Genomic DNA, 25,669 nt, shown 5'->3' on the forward strand with positions numbered 1-25,669 from the left:
ATTTTGGAGGGTGTTGTAGTAGCTACAGCACTTGGCGAAACACTGGTAGAATTCCAACTTCTTATTGGTTTTAATGACAGTCACATCTATGTGGACTATTCTGCTTGATGTTGCACAAACCCTTCTTGTTCATGTTTATCTCTACTAGGGTAGTACTACTATCTCTCTCTTAGAGGTTCACTTCTCCTCCCCTCCGTAGTGAAATAAATTTGACACACATATGATCAAACACTCACTAGGCACACCCCCCTTTATTTTTGAAGGTGCATTTGCACTCCTCACTCTTGCCGACAGTTAGAGCCAAGATATATCTTTAAGATATATGGAAATCAGGGCGATATATTGGATGTGGTTCCTACTCCAAATGGTGTGAGGTCTAATTTTTACTTCACATCGGGGAGACCCCTTGGTTGACATATTTCCAACATCTTCAATAGTGGCACTAGAAGGAGGTCCAAATGACAAGCTGAGCCCATTGTATCTGGTTTGAATTTCTTATCTAAAATGGCTCATAATAAAATCTTACTCACGAGGTGTTTCTCTATTTTTTCCATTTATCGGTTTTTAATCCCCGATGAGCCTGTCTACCACTTGTCCCAGTTAAATTTTGATGGTGAGGATGGAACATCCATATCCAAGCACATTTCTGATTTTCTTAAATTTTCTAAATCTTATGAAATCAATGATGAAGAGTTTACTTGTGTGCTTTTCTTTCTCACCCTTGAAGGTTATGTTAATTGATGGTGCCATACCTTTCCACCTTCTCCATCCATTCCCTTCATCATTTCCTTGGGGATCTTCATCAAGCCTTTGATAGGTATAATTACCGAGATGTTTGTAAAAGAATCAATCTCTTAAGAATGAAGCCTAATGAATCAATTGAGGAGTTTTCTGATCGATTCCTTCACCTTTGTTGTGAAATTTCTAAAGAAGACATGAATCAAGATTTCTTGAAACAAGAGTTTGAGTGCTTGGTTCTTATCTCTTTACACAATGAGCTTGAACTCCCTGATGTTCCTACTTCCCCAACTCTTGTGAATCATGAGACACCTCTAATTTCATAGGAGGAATTTATTGTCACTTTTGTTCTTTGTCCTCCTCCTTTTCCATTTCCAATGAAGGTGCCTCTGTGCAATGGTAATAAAGTTGAAAAATCTTCAAATCATATTCCTAATCCAACTTCTTATTCTTCTTCCATTTCTCATGACTCATATTCAATGGAGGAAATCCCATAATGGCTCATGAAGTCCATTTCACAACATGATGTTATCATTCATAATTCTAGCCTCCAATCTGATCTATATTTTTGTGATCCTCTATCATCTACATGCCATGAATCTTTGTATTTTGATCCACCGATTAACCTTCTCCACCATCTATTCTTTCATACTCTCTTGATTTTCACGTTGTTAGTTCAAATTGTGAAAAGATACAATGCAGTCACATTACACAGGTAGAGGAGCAGGAAGGTGAAGATGCTTTCAATCCTTCATGAGAAGATGATGCGCTTCCATTCTTGGATGATTTTCAATCTGCTAATCTTGGTAGTGAATCAAATGTAACCAATTCTTTCAATCAATCCGTAGCCTTGGGAAACAATCATTCCAATGATGATGACTTTGTTTATGTATGTGATCACGATTTCCCAGGTGCATCACCTAGTCTTTTATTTTCTCATGAATATTTTACTTTAGATCCAAAATTTGATTCGGTCAAATAAGATGTGAATATCAAAACTTCCTGTTCATGTCACTATCCCTTGTGCTCTATCGTTTGACAAAGATATTCCATGCTCTTTAACTTCTTCATCTAATGAGTTAACCTCTTAATCAACACAAGTTTGTGAGATTATCCATGATGCAAATGAAAAAAATAAAATCTTTGAGTACTCTTCCCACCCCTCATCATCTCTTCTCTTGCATGAAGACAACTCTTCAAGTTAGCTTGCTCGTGAATTTTCCCTCATTCATTCATCTTCGAATTTGTGATCATAAGAACCTTTTAACCTGAGTAATCTAGTTTTTGAAGTGGAAAAGTCTAGTGAAATCAATGACAAAGATGGATGCCATTCGGTGAGCAAAGGATTTATTGAAACCAATGGTAGAAGCTATCCTCAAACCATGCATGATCTGGTTCAATCTTCAAAAATCAATTTTAAAATACTAGAAAGTTCTGAGACTTGCCAGGGAGTTGAGACATTTCAACTTCGGTTGATGGTTATGCCAGGATCTCACAACTCTGGTAAGCCCCTCAAACTAAGTCAGATCTATTTTTTCTCGCACAATCCTTCTCTTTGTATGGTTTCACTAGATGAAAATTTGTTTTTGAAATTTTTTTTGTATTTCAGTTATGATTTTTCGATTTTCAAGATTTTACTTCTGACCAGATTTAGGAATCTTTTTTTATTTTATTAATCTTCATGCAAATATCTCACATCAAATTTGAGTTTGGAATGTGTATCACTCATAGAGTCATCAAATTGCAAATTTTATCATTTCAAAGACTATCTATGGTCAAGGGAATCATGCCTATCAGATTCATCTCTTAACAGTCAACTTCCAATTTTTCTTGCGCATATTATATTGTAAATCTTCCCCTTCATTGCACGTAAAGTCCTTTGAGTAATAATGAATGCATGAGTTATCACATGAATCAAGTTCTTCTACGTTCACTATGTCTTGGTAGGTCTCATGTATTTATTTTTCTGACATCCTTTTTAAATTCTTTTGATGATTACGATGCTTGTACAGTTTGTCACCAGTTACAGGAAAATGATTTGTCACATTTGGCTTGTGAGGAACTTGGTTGGATTGTTCAGAGCATTTGTGATACTGTTCAAATTTATTTATCTTCGTTTATTACAAACTAGGAATTTGATGCTTTAATCATCTCATTTTCTCATTATTCTATCTTCGATGACTGCCATTCATGTTATCATTTTCCCACCAGTATATCCAATGGAACTGGTTTTACATCCTTCGATCTTCATTCTTCAAAAGCTCACTATTCAGATTTTTGTTGACCAGTTGAGGCAATTCAGTCTCCACTGATGGTTGATATAGGTTCTCATTGTCTAGATGTGGTTGTTGAATATGATCAGATCTATTTTCCCTCTCAAGATTCTTGTTATAATCCCATGCCTCTAATTGAAAATCCATCTTTTCAAAGATTTTGGGGTTTTCAAGAGGATAATCATGAATCTTATGACCCAACTGTTGAATGCTTGGAAAAATATTACTCGACAAGCTCCACTGGAATAAACAGGATTCGGCCTTTTCTTGTGCTTTCTAAGCAGAATGACACAAAATAAGGTGCATTTGCAAGAAGTCTTCAAGGTTTGTCTGATTATGCTTTTCATCGAAGAGGTAAGAATGTGAATTAGATGAAAGTAGTGGTTGTGACACATCTTTCTGCCCACAAGAAATACCTTCAAATTTTTGTGCAAATTATTCAAGCTCTCATATTTTCTCTTGCACATTGCTTTATATCTGTTTTAATCAATCGTATCTTTGTGATTGCAGGTTGGGAATGATTATGGTGGCTACATTGGAAATTCCATTATATGTGACCCCAACCTTCTGGTTGTTAGGTTAGAAGTAATATTAATTACATCTTAGTTTTCCTTCTCTTGCACCCATCCCATCTTGTTCTCTTTAGTCTCTCTTGCCTCTTCTTACTTTCTCTTGCACTATGCTTTGGCTTAGCTTCTTTTGCTTGTCTTCTATTTTTTTTCCTTGTTGTGTGTTGTCTTTCCTTTCTTTTGTTTTTCTTTCTTGTTGTTTGTCTCCTTTTGTTTTCATCATGCGAATAAGTGTTGTGCCTGGACCTATTTTGGATTTGTAAGTATTACGTGGTTGAACTCTAAAAAGTTTGTGACACTTCAACATTTGAATAATCTCTAGTCTATCTTCCTTGTGTCAGTTATATATTTTGGTCGATGAAGTTCTAACAGAAAATATGATTCGTCCGTAAGGAGAGTTTTGGTCCAACCATGAACCTATGTTTATTTAGGAAACCTTATACCTATAATCGGTTTTGTGTTTTTATGTTTTCATGCTTATCCAATCAATAAAAGAGGAGAAGGGGAAGTTCTAAAAAAGCAAACCTAAATCAGAGGTCTCTATATGCTTCTCTGAAGGAACAACCTCTTCTGCTCTCAAAAAGTCGAGATCATCTTCCGCCCAAAAATGAATAAGTGTTGATGCACAGTCCTCTTTAAAATAAATAAATAAAGGTGAAAGAAGAGAAAGGCTTCATGCGTAGAGAGGTGAAGCAAGCAACTCCATCGAGGTATTTTCGAGGCTTTCTGGCAGTGAAACAATGTTTGTGTTCTTGTGTGACTCCGTCAGGGTACTGTCTAGGCCTGTTGGCTGCAGAGAAACACCAGATATGAAAAATTATACTCTAAAAATATTAAACTCATGAGCTACACTACCCTTCCCAACTTGAAACATTGTGATATCGATGAATATTATGTTGTGTTTAACTGAGAAGGCATAAAGGGGATCATGTCTATTCATGGGGTAAGTGGGGAGACCAAAGTAATATACATGATGAATCGATACTCCCTGAAGAACCAAGGCCCTACACAGAAGAAGTTAACTGAGGCAGAGAAGATGGAATTCTACCAGTGTATCGCCAAGTGTTGTAGCTGCTACAACACTACCTTAACCTATCAACCACAACCATGATGTAATCATGTTGCTTCGATGTCCTCAAAAAACTTGTAATGAAGTCCATGGAAATGAACTCCCATTTCCATTCTAGAATTGGAATAGGCTGCAACAAACCAGATGGATGCTTACACTTTGCTTTCACCTATTGATAGTCCAAACACTTCACAACAAACTCACCCACCTCTTTCTTCAAGTTCAGCCAATAGTAGAACTTCTTAACTACTATCAAAGTATTATGATATCGTGGGTGGACTGAATATGGCTTGAAATTATTCTCCCTAAAGCTAAAATTTTTGAGATCACTACTATCTACACATAAATGATGTTCCTAAATCTGACTAAGCCATATGTCATGAGGTTATACTCCTCATCCCTATCACCTTCACCCTACTGCTACATTTTTTGCTTCATCTACTAGTACTTGTCATCATGTTTCCATACATGCAAGATCTGCTATTGTAAATTTGTCCCATAAGAACTCAACTAAAATATGATTCACCTGCACTCTTTTACTAAGAGCATCTGCAAATTTGTTCTCCTTTCCCTTGATGTACATGATCTAAAAGTCAAACTCACAGAGGGTATCCAGCCATTTAGCTTGTATGGCATTCATATTGGGTTAGTCGAACAAGTACCTCAGCCCACTATGATCACTCATCAAGACGAACCTCCTACCAAGAAGATAATGCCTCCACATCTTCAATGCATGAATGATAGCTTCCAATTCACAATCATGAGTCACAGTTCTGCTTGAACTCATTCAACTTCCTTGACTTATATCATACCACCTATCCTTCATGCGTCAGGACTCCAACAAGTCCTTCCTTGCAAGAATCTGTACAAACCACAAACTCCTTATCAGGATCCACAATCTTCAAGGCTATAGTATTTGTAAGCAAATACTTCAACTACTCCAAATTAGCTACACACTCCTTAGTCCATTCAAACTTCTTCCCTTTCCTCTATAAAGATGTAATAGGATATCCAATCCATGAGAAGTTCCTGATGAACCACTTGTAATAACCTACTAGTCCCATGAATGATCTGACCTCATCTACATTCTTAGGAGTTGGCCACTCATGATAGCTTTAATATTTTTCAAGTCCACTAATATCCCCTCCTTGGAAACAACCTGTCCCAAGTAATCAATTTGAGACTTAAAGAAAATTCACTTACTGAGCTTGGCATAAAATTGATGCTCTCTCGACAATCTCAAAATTGTTTCCAGGTGCTCTACATGTTTTTCCTCATTCTTTTAATATATCAATATATCATCAATAAACACTATCACAAACTTGTCCAGGTAAGGAAGTAACACATTGTTCATCAAACACATGAAAGTGGTTGGAGAATGATTAAGATCAAAAGGAACCACCAAAAACTCATAATGTCCATACCTTGTACTGAATGTGATCTTGTAAATGTACTCTTCTTTTATGCACACCTGATGATATCATGATCTCAGATCAATATTTGAAAATATTTTTGCTCCCTTCAACTGATCAAACAAATCATCAATCTATGGCAATGGATACATGCTCTTGATCGTCACCTTGTTCAATTGCCTATAATCAATGCTCAACCTGAGAGTATCGTTCTTCTTCTTTACAAATAATATTGTTGCATCTAAGATGACACACTTGACCTTATTTATCATTTATCAAACATATCCTTAATTTGCAACTTCAATTCCACCAAATCCAGATTACTCATCTTGTTCAGTGCCTTAGATGTTGGTGCTACTCCCAACATCAACTCAATAGAAAATTCCATCTCTCTATGAGGAGGAAACTCTGAAATCTCTGCAAGAAACACATCCTAAAACTGCTACAAAATAGGATACCTCTTTAGGACTTCATCATCCTCAACATCCTTCTCTTTGTCACTAGAAATATGAAATGCAAACAATATACATCATTTCTTGCAACTATGCTTTGCCTACTAATGAGCCTCATAAATGGGTAATTATATGGACTCATTTTACCTCCTAACCTAGTCAATTCAACCATTCTCTTAGCTTATTATATGATTTTCTAATTATATTTATGCTTATAGGGTGAGTTGAGTTAGTTATTATGCCATGTGGTCTAACATGTATTTAATGCATATTATTGATGGATTTCGAGGTCAAAATCTAGGATCTAGTGGTCAAACTGTAGAAATAACTCGAAGTGGGCAGAGGAGAGGACTTATAGGAGGGAATCCCCCTCATGTATTGCTCCTCACTTCGAATTCCCCTTCATTCAGCTCAAAGTACAAGCAGTCAAATCATGCACTAGAAGGCAGCCAAGCAAGTGGAAGATGATTGATAGTTATCTCGAGTTTTGGGAGCCAAGCCTCCTTGATTTTAAGGAAGATGTTGGTAGCTTTATATGTATAAGTAGAGATGCCTAGGGCCTCACTAGGGTCGACTTTTTGCTAGTGTAAACTCTGCTCAAATTTCGAGCTTACTATTTTATGATAGTTTTGTGTAATCTTGTTATTTTTTGATAATGAATATGGAATCCTTTTTGAGCTAGCACTGAGTTACCTCAAAGGGCTGAAGCTCTTGGGTTAGGGCCCAATCCAAGCAGCCAAGCTTCTCTTTACTTGTATGTGTATGCTTTACTTCAGTTTGTAGATTAATTTGTTGTTAGATGTATTTCTCTTATGGTTAAGAATAGGTTGCTTTTGATGATTTAGTAGCTTGCTTCCATTTGTGCTTTCTGTAGCAGGTTAAGCAGTGATCAGAGAAGATTCAAAAGGCTAGCAGTAGTGCCTTGGCCTCTCTTCCTCCCTTTGGGACCATGATTTGAGGCAAAGACTCTCTTGCTGCCCCAAAAACACAGATTTTCCTCATTCCTAGGACTTCTAGTGTTTGTAGCTCTCTTGTAGGTTGATAGTCCAGTTTTGCTTTGCTTTAGATCTTCTTTATCATTTTCACTTCCTGATTTGTAATATTCCTTTTGCATGCTTTCCTTTCTTACAACATTTTCCAGCATTTCCTTCTATACATCATAGTTTAGGCCATTTTAATGCAAAACTCTGTTTTTCCTAGGATGCACTCATTTCATTGGTTGCTTGATTTTCTTGGTTGACTGTTAGTTTCTATATAGTAGATCTCTTCCAGCAGTAGGCCAGCTTACCAGCAATCACACCCTCCATCTGATCCATTCCCTATAGGTCTCCCAAACCTCACCTCAATTCTGCCCTAGTTTCCTTCATTTTTCATAGAACTTCTTCCTCTCTCCTTGAACAAACGCAATCATCTTTCTCTCTCTTGGTGATTCATGATAGACCTTAGGTGCCCTAACACCTCATTTCAACCTTCATCTACCTTTTCCACCCACTCTCACACCCTCAAAACAACGAAAATTTCTCTCAGCCTCCTCCTGTAGGCCTCCTGTAGTTTCCCTATTTTCCTCTTGTAGTTTTCCTGTGTCCTCCTGTAGTTTTTCCTGTAGGATTTCTTTTGAAGGCTGAGTGTGAGAAAAGCCTCCAGAAGGACACCTAAGACCTCCTAGGACCCATCCACATCATCCTACATCCTCCCAAGCTCCAAAACCACCCTCTAACACCACCTATTCGCTGCCACACTCACACACAATAAATTAGATGCATGTTAAATTCACATAAAAACACATAAAAATCGAAAAATATGTTTTTTTCTTATTTACTTCCAGAAATAGCATGGTTAAATGTTGTTTACTTCCTTGAGTAGGCAATGGAATTTCTTTCATGATTTTCATAGTGTTTTTGGAAAAAGTAGAATTAGCTTGTTAATTAGGGTTTACTAGGTTTTACTTTACATTCCAGTCTTTCTCCTTTCTGCAGTTAGAATAGCATTTGTAGAGTAATCTTTGTTTCCTTTCATCACACATAGAGCTTCTTCTGAAATCTATAGAAGTTGGCTTGAGCTCCTAGTGATCTCTCTCTGGCTAACCAAGTGACAACCTGCAGTGAGAACTAGTACTTGTGCATATAGCACCGATGCTTCCAATTTTGTTATGAACTACCGGGTTGATAAAAGTAAAGTTGGTAGCCCAGGAGTTGTAGCATTCTTGCTGCAATACTGGCTCTTACCACTTTTTGGCACCGTTTCTGGGGAAGCGTCAGAGTATTATGTGATTACTGCTTTCTTCTATTTCCTATTACAACATTCTACTAATAGTTTATTTCGGCAAAAGTAGACTAGTCATTTCTTTTCTTTTAGTTCTGCATTTCCTTGCTTTCCTTTTCAATTCTGCAAATTTCCATTTAGCAAGTTCATTTCAGTTAGGTGCAATTTGTTTTTTCAATCACAATTTCAGTTTCTGCAGGTACTTTCAGTATGGGGAAAAAGAAACAAAAACCAACCAAAAAGATTTCCTTTCATGCCTCGTAGGAATAGAGATAACTCAGGAAACATTTTTCCCAACACCCCCACTGCTTCACACATTCAACCTTCTCTTTTGTTCGGTGGCTACAATCAATAAGAACCCTTAGGTGAATAGCCAGACATATTTGAAGAACCTATAGGGGAAGAAGAAGAATAAACCATTCCTCTGGAGCCAATGGCTAAAAACAGAAATGCTAGGGGAAATGGAGAGAGAATAGAGGGTACCTTCCCCATTTGGGAGACCAATGGGGACACCAAAATGAAGAATATAAGTCCTTCAGCCCTACCTCACTTCCATGGTTTGACTACAGAAGATCATGACACCTTCTTGTTCAAGTTTGTTGTCATCTGTCGAACTTATGACTATGCAAAAGATGAGCAAAAGCTGAAACTATTCCCTTCTACTCTCAAGGATGCAGCACTGCATTGGTTCATGGGATTATATGGCAATAGTATCACAACTTGGGCTCAAATGCAGCAGGCCTTTAACGACAAGTATGGAGACTATTGTAGGTCAAAAGATACTAAAGAAGAAATTTTCTGAATGACCATAGGAAGTGATGAGTCCCTGGAAGACTATGAGGAGAGGGTCCAGCTCAGTTACAAAAGGTTTGGGTGTACACTTGACCCTGAGTCTCTGAAGTTGGTCCTACTCAAGGGAATTAGGGAAGACCTTTTAGACACCCTCCATCTATTGGCCGGGGGAGACATCTACCAACTATCCTATGAGGACATAAAGACTGTTTTTAGAAACCATTGTAGAGCAACCAAAAAGAAAGGTAGGGGGAGTCAACCCATAGCCAATACCTCTTCTTCCAATTCATCCATTAAAGGTGAAATTGGAAACATGCTGGAAGACTTCAAGAGTGAGATGTTGTAGACTCTTGCCATGCAAATGGATACCTTACATATGAAAAGAAAACAAGAGGAAGAAGAGAGGTCTTTGGCCATTTTTTGCCCTAGATGCACCAGGAGGCATCCTAGGAATGAATGCCCATTGAACTCTATAGAGGTTTGTTCAGTCTGTGAAGAAGATCATTCTACATATAAGTGCCCTTCCTTGCCCGGACTTAAAGCTATATACCAAGGGGCCGAAGGAGTCACTGAACATATCTATTACATAAACCAAAGGAGGCCGCATGGACCTAGACCATACCAGCAGGGGATGCAAGGGACATCTCAGGCATACTACAACCCCAACCAAGTCACCTCCATACCTTCTTGGGGCCCCCCTACTCATCCTTCCTGGTCCATGCCTCCTCCTTGGTCTTTCACATCTCAATATCATGCCCAACCAGCCACCCATTCATTTCAATCCTATGCTCAGCCACAACCTCAGTGGAATGCATCTCATCAGGGGTGGAGGCCCCAATACAACTCTCTTCCCGCTCTTCTACCTCCACCACCTGCCCAACCATAACCGTTACCTTTTGTTCCACCAAGGCAACCCCAAATGCCTGCCCAGCCAAATCCGAACCCGAACAACATACATGCTCAACAAGTGTATAGTGGGGAACCATCATGCCCAACTTATGATGTGGAGATTCAAGAAATTAACTTGCGATCTGAGAAAGTTCTCCCAGATATCCGGCCTCCACCCAGGGAGGTTGAGCAAGATAAAGAGGAACGCAAACCTAAATCAAATCCACCGTTTCCTGAGAGACTATCCATGACAATCCAGCCTACCCCAAAAGAGACTGAACTCCTCGGAGAAGTGAAACATTTATGTGTGAAGATACCACTTCTCCAAGCCATAAAAGATGTGCTTATCTACAATAGGTTGATTAAAGAGAAGTGCTTTAGGCATCCAGGTAGGCACAAGAGAGATGCCCAAACCATCAATGTCATAGGACAACTGTTCGACCTAATGTTGGGGCAGATAATCTGTCCAAAATATCTGGACCCTGGAAGCCCAGTAGTTGATGTTCACATCAATGGCACAATGGTCCCACATACCTTGATTGATTTGGCAGCTTCCATTAATGTGATGACAATGGACACAATGCTTAAACTTAACCTCCAAGGCTCCTTGAGGAAGACCATGAAAGTGTTGTAGTTAGCAGACCACTCCATAGTGACCCCTGAGGAGATTGTGGAAGATGTGATGGTATCCATTGATTCTTGGGAGCACCCTGCTGATTTCTTAGTTCTCCAACAAAAGGCGAAGCTCACTCTGTATCCTCTCATTCTGGGAAGACCCTGTTTAGCTACATTTGATGCCTACATCAGCTGCCAAGCTGGGAACATGACCATAAAGAATGGGTACATGTCCAAGTAGTTAATCCTATATCCTCCTGCCCAACCCTTGCTAGAACATGATATACCTCTTTGGTTGGAGGAGGAGGACGAGGATGAAGTTTATTCTGCACCACTTTGTACATTAGAAATCACCATGGGGGAGAAACTGCAAGATGGGGATGATATGATTGAAAATTTGATTCAGAATCCACCTCCCAATGTATCACCATTAGAAGACATAGTAAGAGAAACCCAAAACAATCCCTCAACTGATCTCTGTGTGGCCGACCCCACTTCTCTCCATGTTAAAAGTATAGAGTTCAGCCCAGAAAGAACATTGAAAATCAATCCATCCCTATCTACTTCCCAGGAGAAGGAGCTATGCAACATACTGAAAAAAAATCTAGATGCCTTCGCCTGGAGTTATAAGGAGATGAAGGGAGTGCACCCTTCAGTATGTACTCATCATATATACATCAAGGAAGATTGCAAGCCAGCCAGGCAGCCTCAAAGGAGGATGAACCCAACACTTAAAGATATTGTTAAGGAAGAATTGCAGAAATTGCTTGATGCAGGATTCATCTATCCCATCTCTGACAGTGAATGGGTCTCTCCTTTGGTGCTAGTACCAAAGAAAAATGGTAAGTGGAGAATCTGTGTTGATTATCTGGAATTGAACACAGCCACTAAAAAGGACCATTTTCCTTTACCTTTCATAGATCAAGTGTTAGACGGTCTGGCAGGGAAAAAGTTTTTCTCCTTCCTAGATGGGTTTAGCAGATACAATCAGATTCAAATAAGCCTAGAAGACCAAGATAAGACCACTTTCACTTGTCCTTGGGGTACCTTTTCATATCGGGTCCTTCCTTTTGGTTTGTGCAACGCTCCAACCACTTTCCAAAGAGCGGTATTGAGTATATTTTCTGAACTGGTTCATGATGCAATAGAAATATACATGGATGATTTTACTCCTTATGGCTCTGACTTTCAGGAAGCTTTATCTAACCTAGGAAAAGTTCTAGATAAGTGTATTGAGATGAACCTGTCCCTCAGTCTGGAAAAATGTGAATTTTTGATGACTGAAGGGACCGTGCTAGGTCATGCAATATCTCAACAATGACTGTAGGTGGACCCCAACAAAATTTCCATCAACAAAAGGGTCCCACCCCCTCAAAAGGTGAGAGATGTTAGAAGCTTCCTAGGCTTAGCTGGATATTACAGGAGATTCATTTAAGACTTTAACAAGTTAGCCTCTCCTTTGTTTGGCCTCCTAGGCAAAGATTTTGAGTTCATATGGTCGGAAAACTGTCAAGAAGCCCTAGATACCTTAAAGAGAAAGCTAGTGACTTCCTCAATTCTCAGAGGCCCAAACTAGGCCCTACCCTTTTACATTCACACAGATGCCTCGAACAAAGCAATAGGAGTAGCCTTAGGACAAATTTATGAAAAGTTACCTTATGCCATATATTTTATAAGCAAAAACTTGTCAAAGGCAAAGTTAAACTATACAGTGACCAAGAAGGAACTCCTAGCTATCGTGCATTCTTTAAACAAATTCAGACATTATATCACAAGCTATCAAACCTTTGTGCACACTAATCATGCTACAATTAGATATTTAATGAACAAACCAGATGTAAATGCTCACATTATTAGATGGTTGCTTTTACTGCAGCAATTTGATCTGACCATTATTGATGAGCCTGGTACAGAGAATGTTTTTGCTGACTTTTTATCTAGAGTAATTATTCCTACAGGTGAAGAAGGAATGGTGGATGACCAAATGCCATATGAACACCTATTTTCTATATCAGTACTCTCTCCATGGTTTGCTGATATAGCAAACTACCAAGTTTCAACACAGTTCCCACCACACCTATCCTCAAAAGAGAAGAGCAAGATAGTAAGGAAAAGCGCCCCTTTCACTTGGATTGGAGGCAATCTCTTCAAACTTGGCCCAGATCATATCTTGAGAAGATGTGTCAAGGAGGAGGAAGTCTTTGACATCCTCCTGACCTGTCAATACTGGCCTTATAGAGGTCATTTTGCAGCAAAAAGAACCGCGTTCAAGATATTGCAAGCAGGCTACTACTGGCCCACTCTTAATCAGGATGTGAGGAGATACACGAGCCAGTGTGATTGGTGTCAAAGGATGGGGAAACCCACTCCAAAGGATGAAATTCCCATGCAACCTCAAGTAACCTTTGAGCCATTTGAGAAGTGGGGCATGGACTTTGTGGGGCCTATCAACCCCCCTTCAAAGTAGAAGCAGTACATCATTGTGTGCACTGACTACCTGACAAAGTGGGCGGAGACAAAAGCAATCAAAGCAGCGACAGAGGAAAAAGTACCTGAGTTTTGAGGGAAAACATATTCTACAAGTTTGGGTATCCGCGAGAGTTGGTCACAGACCAAGGCAATCAAATCACTTCCAACCTAATTGAAGACTTTCTCACACATCATAAGATCAAGCACAAGACTTCCACCCCTTACCATCCACAAGCCAATGGGCAAGTGGAGGTCACTAACAGAGCATTGGAAGGGATCCTAACCAAGGTAATGAGCAGCAGCACAAAAGAATGGGCGGGCAGATTAGTTGAGGCCACTTTGGCCTACAACACAACATGGAAGACCACCATCAGGTTCACACCCTATGAACTGGTTTATGGGAAGAAGGCCTTACTATCAATAGAGTTTGAATTCAATACCCTAAGGATGGCAGCTTAGCTGGACCTAGACCTTAGCCATGCACAGAAGGAGAGATTACTTCAGCTCAATGGATTGGATGAATACAGATTGCAAGCCCTTCTCAGTTCAGCTTCAGAGAAAGATATGGAATGATAGAAATATTAGGGAGAAGCAATTCCAAGAGGGAGATTGGGCACTACTCTATGATTCAAGATACAAGGATTTCAAAGGCAATTTGAGGACAAGATGGCTGGGACCCTACATTATGGAGAAATGCAATGACAATGGTTCAGTTATTATCAGAACCATTGATGATGAAGCCATCCCCATGCTTGTCAATGGACATCGATTGAAAGTCTACAAGAAACCCCTCTCCAAGTGAGAGTTTATTGAAGATTTGAATCAAACAGTGATGATAGTGGAGCATTTCTTAGCTTCCCCTTCACCCACTCACTAAAGAAAAAAGAGAAAAAATAAGGACTCAAGTGAGAACCTCCATGAGGCGCTTGAGTCTCGTCATTGGGTTGAAAACCTCTTATGAGGCGGCCCAATGATGTCAAAAAAAAAGTGGGGGGGGGGGGGGAATAATAAGATCCCTGGGTGAAAACCTCCCTTAGAGGCACCCAGGGTAGGCAATTAAGGTGAAAACCTCTCTAAGGCACCCAAGTTGATTTCAAAAAAAAAATGAATTTTTATTTCATTGTAGGTTTGCAAGAGGACTACAAGGAGTAGAAGAAGGTGCCAAGGGGACCCTGACATTCATACCAGCGTCCATCTCATCTTCTCCACACCTTCCTCCATCATTTTTGGCATCTCTTTCACCCCACTGTACCTCTTCTTCCAAAACTGTGTTTTCTACTTGAGGCTCTATTTTTTCTACAGGAGGCTCCTGCAAGAATTACAGAGAGCCAAAAGTGTCTACAGGAGGCAGTTTGAGGGACAAGAAAAGCTTCATGAGGAACATATAATCCCTCTTACCATCTTCAAACCTCCTTGCCATCATTTCCAAACCTACATCACACTCCAAGCACCATTATTATTATTTTTTTCCTTTCCAAGAAAAAAAACACAAAAAAAACAGTTTTTCAGTTTTGAGAAAAAACAAAAATAAAAGGAGGAAAAGACACCATTAACCTTACCTAAATCTTACCTACTATCCCTCCATCATTCATCTCCACCTCTGGCATCATTCTCGAGCTCCAAGCATAGGGAAATAGCTGAATTTTCAAGGGGAGAAGCAACTACAGGAGCTCCTGTAGGAATTCCTGTAGCAGCTGATCCCATAGAAGTCCAGCACCAGCAGCAAGGGACAACACATCTGAAGGTTGAAAAGGCACATGCAGCTCAGCTCTAGCAAAAGAAGAACCTGCAAAAACACATAACAACACATTAGCCAGCAGAGACAACATGCATGAAGGAATGAAGGTGTTAGAGCCTAGATTGGCCTCAGGCTGAAGGGAGGCAATCCTAGGATAACCACAAACCACGCTTAACCTAGTAGCTAGCCCTACCAGGTCAGCAGAGGGCTCTCTCCTTGTCAATATCGGTTAAGATGATTGTAATTATAGCATGAGATGACTGAAATGAAATTAGATTTTAGGCTAGGTATAGTAGCTCAAGGGTTTTTGGTTGATTTTTATGATTGGTAGTTGAATCAAATGGAGCAGGCAACTTGGGTCCGGGAAATCAAGTCAGATTTACAGACATGTCCTGTGCGGTGAGATAGATAAGTGTTTAGGCACTAGTAATTGGATGAGATTATGGATTTAAGACTGTTAAGGAGCTAAGGATGGCATGAGGAAACCATGAATCCTCTTCAAACTGTTGAAAACATTAAAAAAACCAAATGCATTCCCAAGAGAAAGCATTGTTATTAGTGTATTTTGTCTATCTATCTTGATTCATTTAGTTTAGAAGAAAAAGAGAGATTTGGAAACATATAACACATAAGAAAAGCTCACTACAGAAGAAGAAACAATTCATAAACTCATTATCACAAGAATCCCACAAAAATAGTTGTGAACTTGGTTTTATTCCTTGCCAACTGCTGTAGAGATATACAATAGAGCTCAGAGCTTCCACAAGAGTCCAACCTTTACAAATGACTGAGAAAAGACATCATATAGACCTCAAAACCATCTAAGCTATCCATTAGGGGTCAAATCCATGAGTCAAGGAACTGTTTCAACAACATCTAAACTAGGAACAAGAAAATAGGCAGTGGAACAGCTTGCCTCTAAAACTAAGGAAACTGATACATTCAGTTTAAAATCATCTTTGCTTTGATATATCTATCCCATCAAGTGTTTTACATCAACATTTACATCATATTACATCATTTATCATGCAAAATTTACCAAGACAAGAAGAAGAAGTCAACTACTGAAGAAACTAGGCAAAATTTGACTTTTCGGCAAAATTGACAAAAATTTGCCTGATGCGTAGCGCCCTAAGCCTGGTGCACAGCACCACTTCAAGGCTGCTTTTGGAGGCATTCCACTCATCCTAATCAGGCCCAAGATAGCTTGTTGGAAAGATCTACCTGTCTGTATTCTGGAACACTTTGAATTTTATGATTTGGAGTTGATTTGCCCCTTCAAAAATCAATTCTTCCAAGACTGCTTCCTGTGGGTCTAAAAAGTGGCAGAGAGGGCATTTTTTGAGTGTTTTTTGCCCTTTTGGTGGCCAAGATCTTTTCCAAAATTGATGAAACTTTCTGGGTTTACTTATTTTTTATGATGAATCCAAATCTATAAGCCATTTTTCAAGGGGATACACCAATTCAATGTGCAACGCCACCGCTAGAATTTTCTGTGTTTCTAATTCAAAATTTAGAAAATGACAAAATTGTCTCAAAATCTGCCCAATTTTGGCTCAAAGCTACATCATGGGTTACTTTGTTGGGATAAAGTGACATCAGCCAAAATGTTGAGCTTTTCCTCCTTATTTTTGCCTTTTAAGGCCCTCCCTAGTCTTGCCTTAAGCTTTCTCATTCTCATATTGCATATCTTGTTCCGGGTCAAATGGTGATAAGCCATGTGGTGAAGCATTTTCTTCTCTTTATTGGCCTTCTCAAGAAGCTTCTTAAGGTGAATTTTCACCCTCTCTAACCAAGCTTCTCGGTCATTCTCAATTTCTTGCTCATGGAGGTCATCTTGCCCTTTGTTTTCTTTGCCTCTTGCCTTTCTTCCCTAATAATTTGCAATTCCATAATAGCTTGTTTATCAGTTAATTGCTTGTTTTCCTGCTCAAGGTATTTGATTATCCACTTTGCTCTTTCTAAATTGATTGATAGGGCTCGAATGTCAGCCTCTTTTTCCTTGATGATCAAATCCTTAATATTTCTTGGATTTTGAGCATCCAAGTCCATGACATTCTCCTCTTGAGCCACCTCATGGTCCACCAGGACAAAATCTCTCTCTTGCCCCTCACTAGGATCATCCTCATGCACTTTTTTCTTTCCTTTATCTTTGCCCTTCTGTTTCTAACCAACTTGTACCTGCTTAGCTGGAGAAGAAGAAAAATCCCCTTCCACTCTAGGTGGAGATAGCATATGCATGTGATCTGTAGATGAAGGCGAGACCCCTTCCACTCCTTGTGGAGATAGTACTTTCTTGGCAGCTGCAAAAATCAATCTAGTGCCTCTTTCATAGGTGACAAATACAAGAACCTCCTTTGTTTTAGTTTCAGGCACCTTTTGTTGTCCGGAAGGCTCACCTTCCTCTTGGGGATCTGATGAAAATATTTGAGGCCCCTTGAAGCTCTCATGGGCAATGAAAGTTTCCCATGGAATTCCCAACTGAGTAAGTTGATGCAAAACAATAATTTTGATGATAGAGAAATGGTAAATACTATTGAGTTGTTGTGGATATGGTTTTATCTTTGTAATCACTGTCATCCTCTCTATGTTTTTGCATATGAAATAAGGGATGCTCATCATTCTAACCCTGGTGAAGTGCATGAGCAATCTGATGTGGTAGGCATAAAGTCTGGAAAACCTACCCTCACATGTAAAGTATTTGATGATAAGTTTCATGAGTGGAACATACTGGTCCTCCAGGAATCTAAAAGGAAACACCCTACTGAGTTTGCCATGGTACTTAGCCTTGATGTAAGGCTCATAATGCTGCCTGCTGATATTTTTCCTTTTGTTCCATTTTTCCCCTACATCCAGAATTCCTGTGGCCTCTGCAATGATAGTGGGTGAAAGAGTGAAGTTTACCCCAGCAAGATGTACCATATTGTTATCCATGTTTGTCACAAACTGTCTTGCTAGTTCATGGTGAAATTTAACCCTCTCAACCATCTCACAAAACTCAAAACAGGACTGATATCTAAAACATGTGGTGGCTAGTGGGCAAGCAAGAAGTTCACTCATGCTGATAGGTTCCTCCCTGATAATTCTGCCACCTTTGTGAGGCTTCCTTTGCTGCAAATTTCTTTCTCTTAAGCTATCACTAAGAGTGTCCTCTTCAAAATCTGATTCACTGCCTCTTTCCATGCTTGTCTCTATGAGATAATATGGTGAATAATGGATAATAGGTGGGAACAAAAATATGAGTATGAAGAGATTTTGTAAATGGAACAATAGTAATGAGATGAGGTAGGGGAATGAAGGGAAGGATTGGGGAGCTAGGGTTTTGATGGATGAGGGACTTAGGGTTTGATAAAGGGGATTAGTTTCTTAGGGAAATAGGGGAAGGTAATATGGGTTAAGTGAGATGGGATTTAAAGGTAAATTTAGGGCAAATGATAATGGGAAAATGGAGACAAGTGACAAGAGCTTGCAATGGTGAGAAATTTAGGTAGAAGACAACTAGGGTTTTGAGTTTTAGGAGGCTAAAACCATAATTTAAACATAAAACCCTATCTGAGATCAAAAGTGAGTTTACTTACTTGATTAGAAGAGAAATGCAGCAATTAGGGTGATTTGAGGTGAAGTTTGATGGTTTTGAAGCCTCATTGGCCAATGCACAACGCCTCTCTGATGTGCAGTGCCAGTGTAAATTAATGAAGGAGAACTGGCTCTGATGCGCAGCACCGAGCTCCCAATGCACAGTGCCAGGCAAACTTGCACCAAATTTGGATTTTTCTTCCCTTCTTATTCACTCTTCCTTCAAAACGCGATTTTAGCTCTCTAACTGACTTTTTTCACAATGGAATGGCTTTCTATCATGATTTTGCTTTATATACCTTACACTTTGATTTTTCTTCATTTCAAACCCACTTTTCTAAAGTCTTGGTAACTTTTTCAAAAACTCTATTTTTCAGTTTGAAGTTTGACCCTTTTTCTGGGCAATTTGATGGACTGATGTCTTGATGCTTTTGCTTTTGTAGTGGCAGGAGTTGGCAAGGTGACTAGGAACAGCTGTTGAGTGCTTATTACATATAGAAACAATTAAATTACATGAAATTTACCAAAATAGAACAATACTCTGTTTTCACCTCAAACTTAGTTTGAGGTGAAAAACTTATTAAATTTACATATGGTGAAAATTCAAAGTTATCTGAAGATTCATATATCCTTCACATGTCTGCATGACCCTTATTTTCTGAAAATTTGACTTCAATGAAACCCTAATACCTAATGTCCTTGAAAACCCTAAGAACTAAGACTTCTTTAATTCAAATGGAGCAAAGATGAAAATTGACTTAAACCATTTGACTGAATGATGACTGGAAGAGGTTAGCAGATATCATGTGATGAGGAGTAAAAACTGGACTAACATCTACCATAAGTTGATCCATGACCTAATGGAATGCAACTGATTGAAAGTGGGACTCCTAACATGAATGCAAAATAGTAAATTTTGATCACTAATGGCAGTGTGAAGACACTGACACGAACAGAAGGCATGCAACAGAGAAAGCCACAACACCTCACAGTCAATGGAAGAAAATACACTTGGATTACAGGTAAGCAGCTAAGTCACTCCTCTATCTGCATTTGTGTAATCAGGAATCATACGAAGGCAACGAGATGGTTGAAATCAAAAGAGGGAAAGGTGGCTAGTTAACTTGGCCACCTTCATTTAGTTGACTCCACTTAACTGAGATATCACCGACACGTGCGCACAGTCAACTCAAGCAAAAGATGCGAAGGACAGTAGTGGGAGGAAGAGTTAACCCCGATGTCGTTATGAGGGGATGATTACAAGGGGGGTCACGATGACCAATCAGGTGGGGACCAACGGTTCTAATCTAGGCAACGTGCACCTTGCCAACTCAGCACTCATAACCAAAAACAATGATAAAAGGTAATGAGCACTCCTCCCCACACATTCTCACCACCTTTTCTTCAGTTTCTCCTCGTAACTCAGCCACACCGCAGTCTTCTTATGCCCCAACAGCCTTGTAACCACCATCCTCCATCGATTTCCTCCATATCTTTGCTCTCGGCATTTTCTACAGGAGCACCTACAGGGAATCTACAGGAGGGACAACGGGCTTCTACAGGAGGGGCAGTGAGTCATTTTGGAGGAAACATGATTTTTGGCATGAATTTCAGTCTGAAGAGGTAGGGTTCATGAATTCCCTCTGTTGAATATCAAAATGTGAAATAGTTGGTCTCGAATTGAAGATAAAATGAGTTTTTAAGAGGGTAGAAATACATTAAAAAAAAAAAAAAAAAAACAGTCCCCTCTGTTTTCTATTTCACTCATAATTCTTTGTCTCCACCTCCATATCTGGTTTTTCAAAAGAAGTACAGGCAGTATGACAAGAGGGTTTATGAGAAAAGATCCCACTAACTCCACTAGACTCCATGCACATCCTCAAGTGGTGGAAATATTTAAAAGGGCAAACTGGATGAATTTCTTTGAGAAATTTAGAGGGTTTGATGATGAAATTGCCCATTAATTTGCTCTCTCTCTGGTCCCTCACACAAGAACTCATGCTACTATAACCATTAGAGGCCTCTCCATTGAAATAACCCCTGAATTCATCAGTAGGGTCACTACCCTTCCTCTTGGGCTGCCTTGGAGTAAAGATGAGAAACCAATTGGTTAGGCTACCAAGAGGAAATTTTTCCAAGATAATGAAACCCATTTTGAAGACAAAAATGGAATTAGGAGGGCTATTGTACCATATCCCTGGGATGAGGTTAGCTACCAAGTGATCAAATACATTTTTTTGTGATGGGAGGCACAACATTGTTTATGGATATCATTTCAGAATCCTCCAAGAATTGAGATATGGCATGGATAGCCTAGCAAATCAAAAGCTCAGTATCCCTTACTTTCTCCTTCAGTCCTTCATTGACTCCAACACCAAGGTGAAAGAAGGAAATTCACAGCAGCTAGCTCACCATGGCCTAATCAAGATCCTAGTAGAAGAAGATCTCCATGCCCTTACAATCCCTATAGCATGGGAAGTTTTCATAAATATGACAGTTGAGGATGACATCAAGGCATCAACCTATGATGTTAGTCCTACTGTCAGTGAGGAGGGAGAACATCAAGGAGGAGAAGATGGGGCCAGTGGTGACATAGAAGAGCAAGAGAGGGAGGAAAGAAAAGAAATAGAGGAGGGGAGAGTTGAAGAGACAGAGCAGGAGGAGGAAAAAGATATAGAAGAGGGAGAAAAGGATGCAGAGGGGGCAGAGCAAAGAGAAGAGTCCCATGAAACTTTGGAAAGAGAAGCAGCAACTGCCCTCACTGCCCTCAATACACTAGCCAAGCAGAAGCAGAAGAGGAAAAGAAAAACCTCCATGTATTTCAGGGCAAGGAAGAGTACCAGAATTAAAACAGGCAAACCTCGGCCCTCATCAAAGACTCCCATTCACATTGAAGATTCACCATCTGCCAAGGTGAAAGAATCTCCTTCCAAGACACCCATAACCTATGAAAGGAGGCCTACAAGATCTTCTACATGGAAGGGAAAGGCAATTATACAAGACCCCAAACCAGACCTTCAGGAGGCTAAAACAGTCCCACAGGAGACACTATCCAAACTACAGGAGACACAAAAACTTGAGGAAAAGATAGAAGGACATCCAGAGGTGAAAGAGGAAGCACAAGAGCTACAAGAACCTAACCCCCAGCTTAATCTTGACTCCTATTACAGAATACTTGAGGTAAGCAAAGATAATCCCACAGAAATTTGCAGTTCCATTGTTTTTCAAATTGGAAAAAGAGAGAGTGAGAATGCATAGGTGGATGCAGATAGCCAAGTCCAAAGGAGTTAAGGATATTGGCCACATGAAAAACAAACTCAGGGAAATGGGCAGGGAATTGAGTGCTCTCAGAGACAGAGAAGCCATTAGAAGAAGCCACCTTGAGAATGAGAATGAATTACTAAGGAGGCAACTGCAGGAGAAAGAGACTCATTTGGTATACATGGCCAGCTTATCCATAGAATCATTACAATGCAGAATGCCAGCCAAATCTTATGGCCTCTACCTGAAGGATCAATGGCTTCAATTCTAGATAAAAACTTTGGCACAAAGAAGCACAATGCCTTTCCAAGACTACAAGAAGTTCATGGATTTGTGTGACCAAAGAACCTCCGAGGACAAAGCATAGATGGCAGAGTTCTATCTACACAACATGGCGCTCACAGACCTGAATGTGTGGGACCCCAATGCCAAGCTAGGGGATCTACAATTAATGGCCATGGCGTCATGGATGAACCATGAAGAATTGAGGGCAGAAGAAATGAAAATATTGTTAATAAAAGAACAGAATGAACTACTGATGATAAGAGCTAAGCCATCAGATCCTATGGCACTCATCAGCACACAAAACCTACTTGCCAATGACCCTCAGATTGCCCCTAAATATCTAGCCAATCAGCAACAAGCCATTGCACACTTTGAAGATATGCTTAGGCTACTTGGGGATGACTATGTGCATGCATGCATGAGAATATGGAACACCCTACCCCACAACTTGCAAATCAGAGAATACCATTCCCCCATGAGGTCGAAGGGGGCATTGAAAAGAGTGCCAATGTACAAGCACTCCATGCAAAGGCTGAAGGTCAATTGGATTGGCCTCAAACTGAGTCCTCCACTCCTATTAGACATGTTGGAAGGCAGAAGAGAAGAAGAAGAGGAGGAGCAGTGGAAGGACATAGACAGAAAGGTAGGATTTTATGGAGAACATGAGTAGACCACATCAGAATCCTGGAATGCTAGGGAGGCCACCAGGGCCGTAAAAGATGAAGAGATTGACTAGGTTGCTCAAAGGATGAGTAACACCTTTAGTAGGGGGGTGATGATGAGCCGCATAAATGGGTAATTATATGGGCTCATTTTACCTCCTAACCTAGTCAAATCAACCATTCTCTTAGCTTATTGTATGATTTTCTGATTATATTTATGCTTATAGGGTGAGTTGAGTTAGTTATTATGCCAAGTGGTCTAACATGTATTTAATGCAGATTATTGATGGATTTTGAGGTCAAAATCAAGGATCTAGTGGTCAAACTGTAGCAATAACTTGAAGTAGATAGAGGAGAGGACTTATAGGAGGGAATCCACTTCATTTATTGCTCCTCACTTCGAATTCCCCTTCATTCATCTCAGAGTACAAGCAACCGAATCATGCACTAGAAGGCACCCGAGCAAGTGGAAGATGATTGATAGCTATCTCGAGTTTTGGGAGCCAAGCCTCCCTGATTTTAAGGAAATTATTGGTAACTTCATATGTATAAGTAGAGAGGCCTAGGGCCTCACTAGGGTCAACTTTTTGCTGGTGTAAACTCTGCTCAAATTTCGAGCTTACTATTTTATGACAGTTTTATGTAATCTTGCTATTTTTTGATAATGAAGATGGAATCCTTTTGAGCTAGCACTGAGTTACCTCAAAGGGTTGAAGCTCTTGGGTTAGGGCCCAATCCAAGTAGCCAAGCTTCTCTTACTTGTATTTGTATGCTTTACTTCATTTTGTAGATTAATTTGTTGTTAGATGTATTTCTCTTATGGTTAAGAATAGGTTGCTTTTGATGATTTAGTAGCTTGCTTCCATTTGTGCTTTCTGTAGCAAGTTAAGTAGTGATCAAAGAAGATTCAAAAGGCTAGCAACAGTGCCTTGGCCTCTCTTCCTCCCTTTGGGACCATGATTTGAGGCAAAGACTCTCTTGCTGCCCCAAAAACACAGATTTTTCTCATTCCTAGGAGTTCTAGTGTTTGCAGCTCTCTAGTAGGTTGATAGTCCAGTTTTTCTTTGCTTTAGATATTACTTATCATGTTCAATTCCTAATTTGCAATATTCCTTTTGCATGCTTTCCTTTCTTATAGCATTTTCTAGCATTTCCTTCTATACATCATAGTTTAGGCCATTTTAATGTAAAACTCTGTTTTTCCTAGGATGCACTCATTTCATTGGTTGCTTGATTTTCTTGGTTGACTGTTAGTTTCTATGCAGCAGATCTTTTCTAGCAGTTGTCCAACTTACTAAAAATCACACCCTCCATCTGATCCATGCCCTATAGGTCTCCCAAACCTCACCTCAATTCTGCCCTAGTTTCCTTCATTTTTCATAGAACTTCTTCCTCTCTCCTTGAGCAAACCCAATCATCTTTCTCTCTCCTGGTGATTCATGGTAGACCTTATTCACCCTAACACCTCATTCCAACCTTCATCCACCTTTTCCACCCACTCTCACACCCTAAAAACAGTGAAAATTGCTCTCGGCCTCCTCCTGTAGGCCTCTTGTAGTTTCCCTGTTTTCCTCTTGTAGTTTTCCTGTGTCCTCTTGTAGTTTTTACTATATGCTTTCTTTGAATGCTGAGTGTGGGAAAAGCCTCCAGAAGGCCACCTAAGACCTCCTAGGACCCATCCACACCATCCCACATCCTCCCAAGCTCCAAAACCGCCCTCTAACACTACCTGTTCACTGCCACACTCACACACAATAAATTAGATGCATGTTAAATTCACATAAAAACACATAAAAATCCAAAAATATGTTTTTCACTTATTTACTTCCAGAAATAGCATGGTTAGATGTTTTTTACTTCCTTGAGTAGGTAATGGCATTTCTGTCATGGTTTTCATAGTGTTTTTGGCAAAAGTAGAATTAGCTTGTTAAATAGGGTTTACTAGGTTTTGCTTTACATTCCATTCTTTCTCCTTTCTGTAGTTAGAATAGCATCTATAGAGTAATATTTCTTTCCTTTCATCACACATAGAGCTTTTTTGGAAATCTATAGAAGTTGGCTTGAGCTCCTAGTGATCTCGCATCGGCTGACCAAGTGACAACCTGCAGTGAGAACTAGTACTTGTGCATATAGCACCGACGCTTCCAAGTTTGTTACAAACTACCAGGTTGATAAAAGTAAAGTTGGTAACCCAGGAGTTGCAGCATTCTTGCTGCAATACTAGCTCTCACCACTTACATAACTGTAACCATTCTCACTAATGTAGGCTTCTTTTTTCCCTACAAGATTCTCCTTTCTCCATCATCATTTAGGCATTCGATGGAATTGTCATAACAAAACAATGTAAACTTTGAAATGGGAACTGATACTGTTACTCGTTTCGTAGAGATAGCAAAAAAGTGACCTGATTTTAAAAATGGGTGATGCAGAACGAACATGCTTTTTAAAGAGCATAGTTTTTGGCACTTTAATTTTTTTTTATGTACATTACGTTTTAGAATCGTCTTAGAATGGTAGTGATTTTCATGCTGATTGAAAAAAGTGAGTATTCTGCATCACCCCTTTTTTTAAAAGCCCTGTTTTTTGGCTTTAAATTTTCTAATGTATG

The 25,669-nt window shown here is 39.6% G+C and overlaps 1 pseudogene; it reads left to right on the plus strand.

The window, feature by feature from the left end:
- The first annotated feature begins 3,296 nt into the window (after window positions 1–3,296).
- LOC149254212 (iron-sulfur cluster assembly SufBD family protein ycf24-like) overlaps window positions 3,297–25,669 on the plus strand; it is a 45,353-nt pseudogene continuing 22,980 nt past the window's right edge.

Source organism: Pinus tabuliformis, chromosome 7 (assembly GCF_031772625.1).
Source record: "Pinus tabuliformis cultivar Carrire ecotype Pingquan chromosome 7, CPIR1, whole genome shotgun sequence".
Taxonomy (NCBI): Eukaryota; Viridiplantae; Streptophyta; class Pinopsida; order Pinales; family Pinaceae; genus Pinus; species Pinus tabuliformis.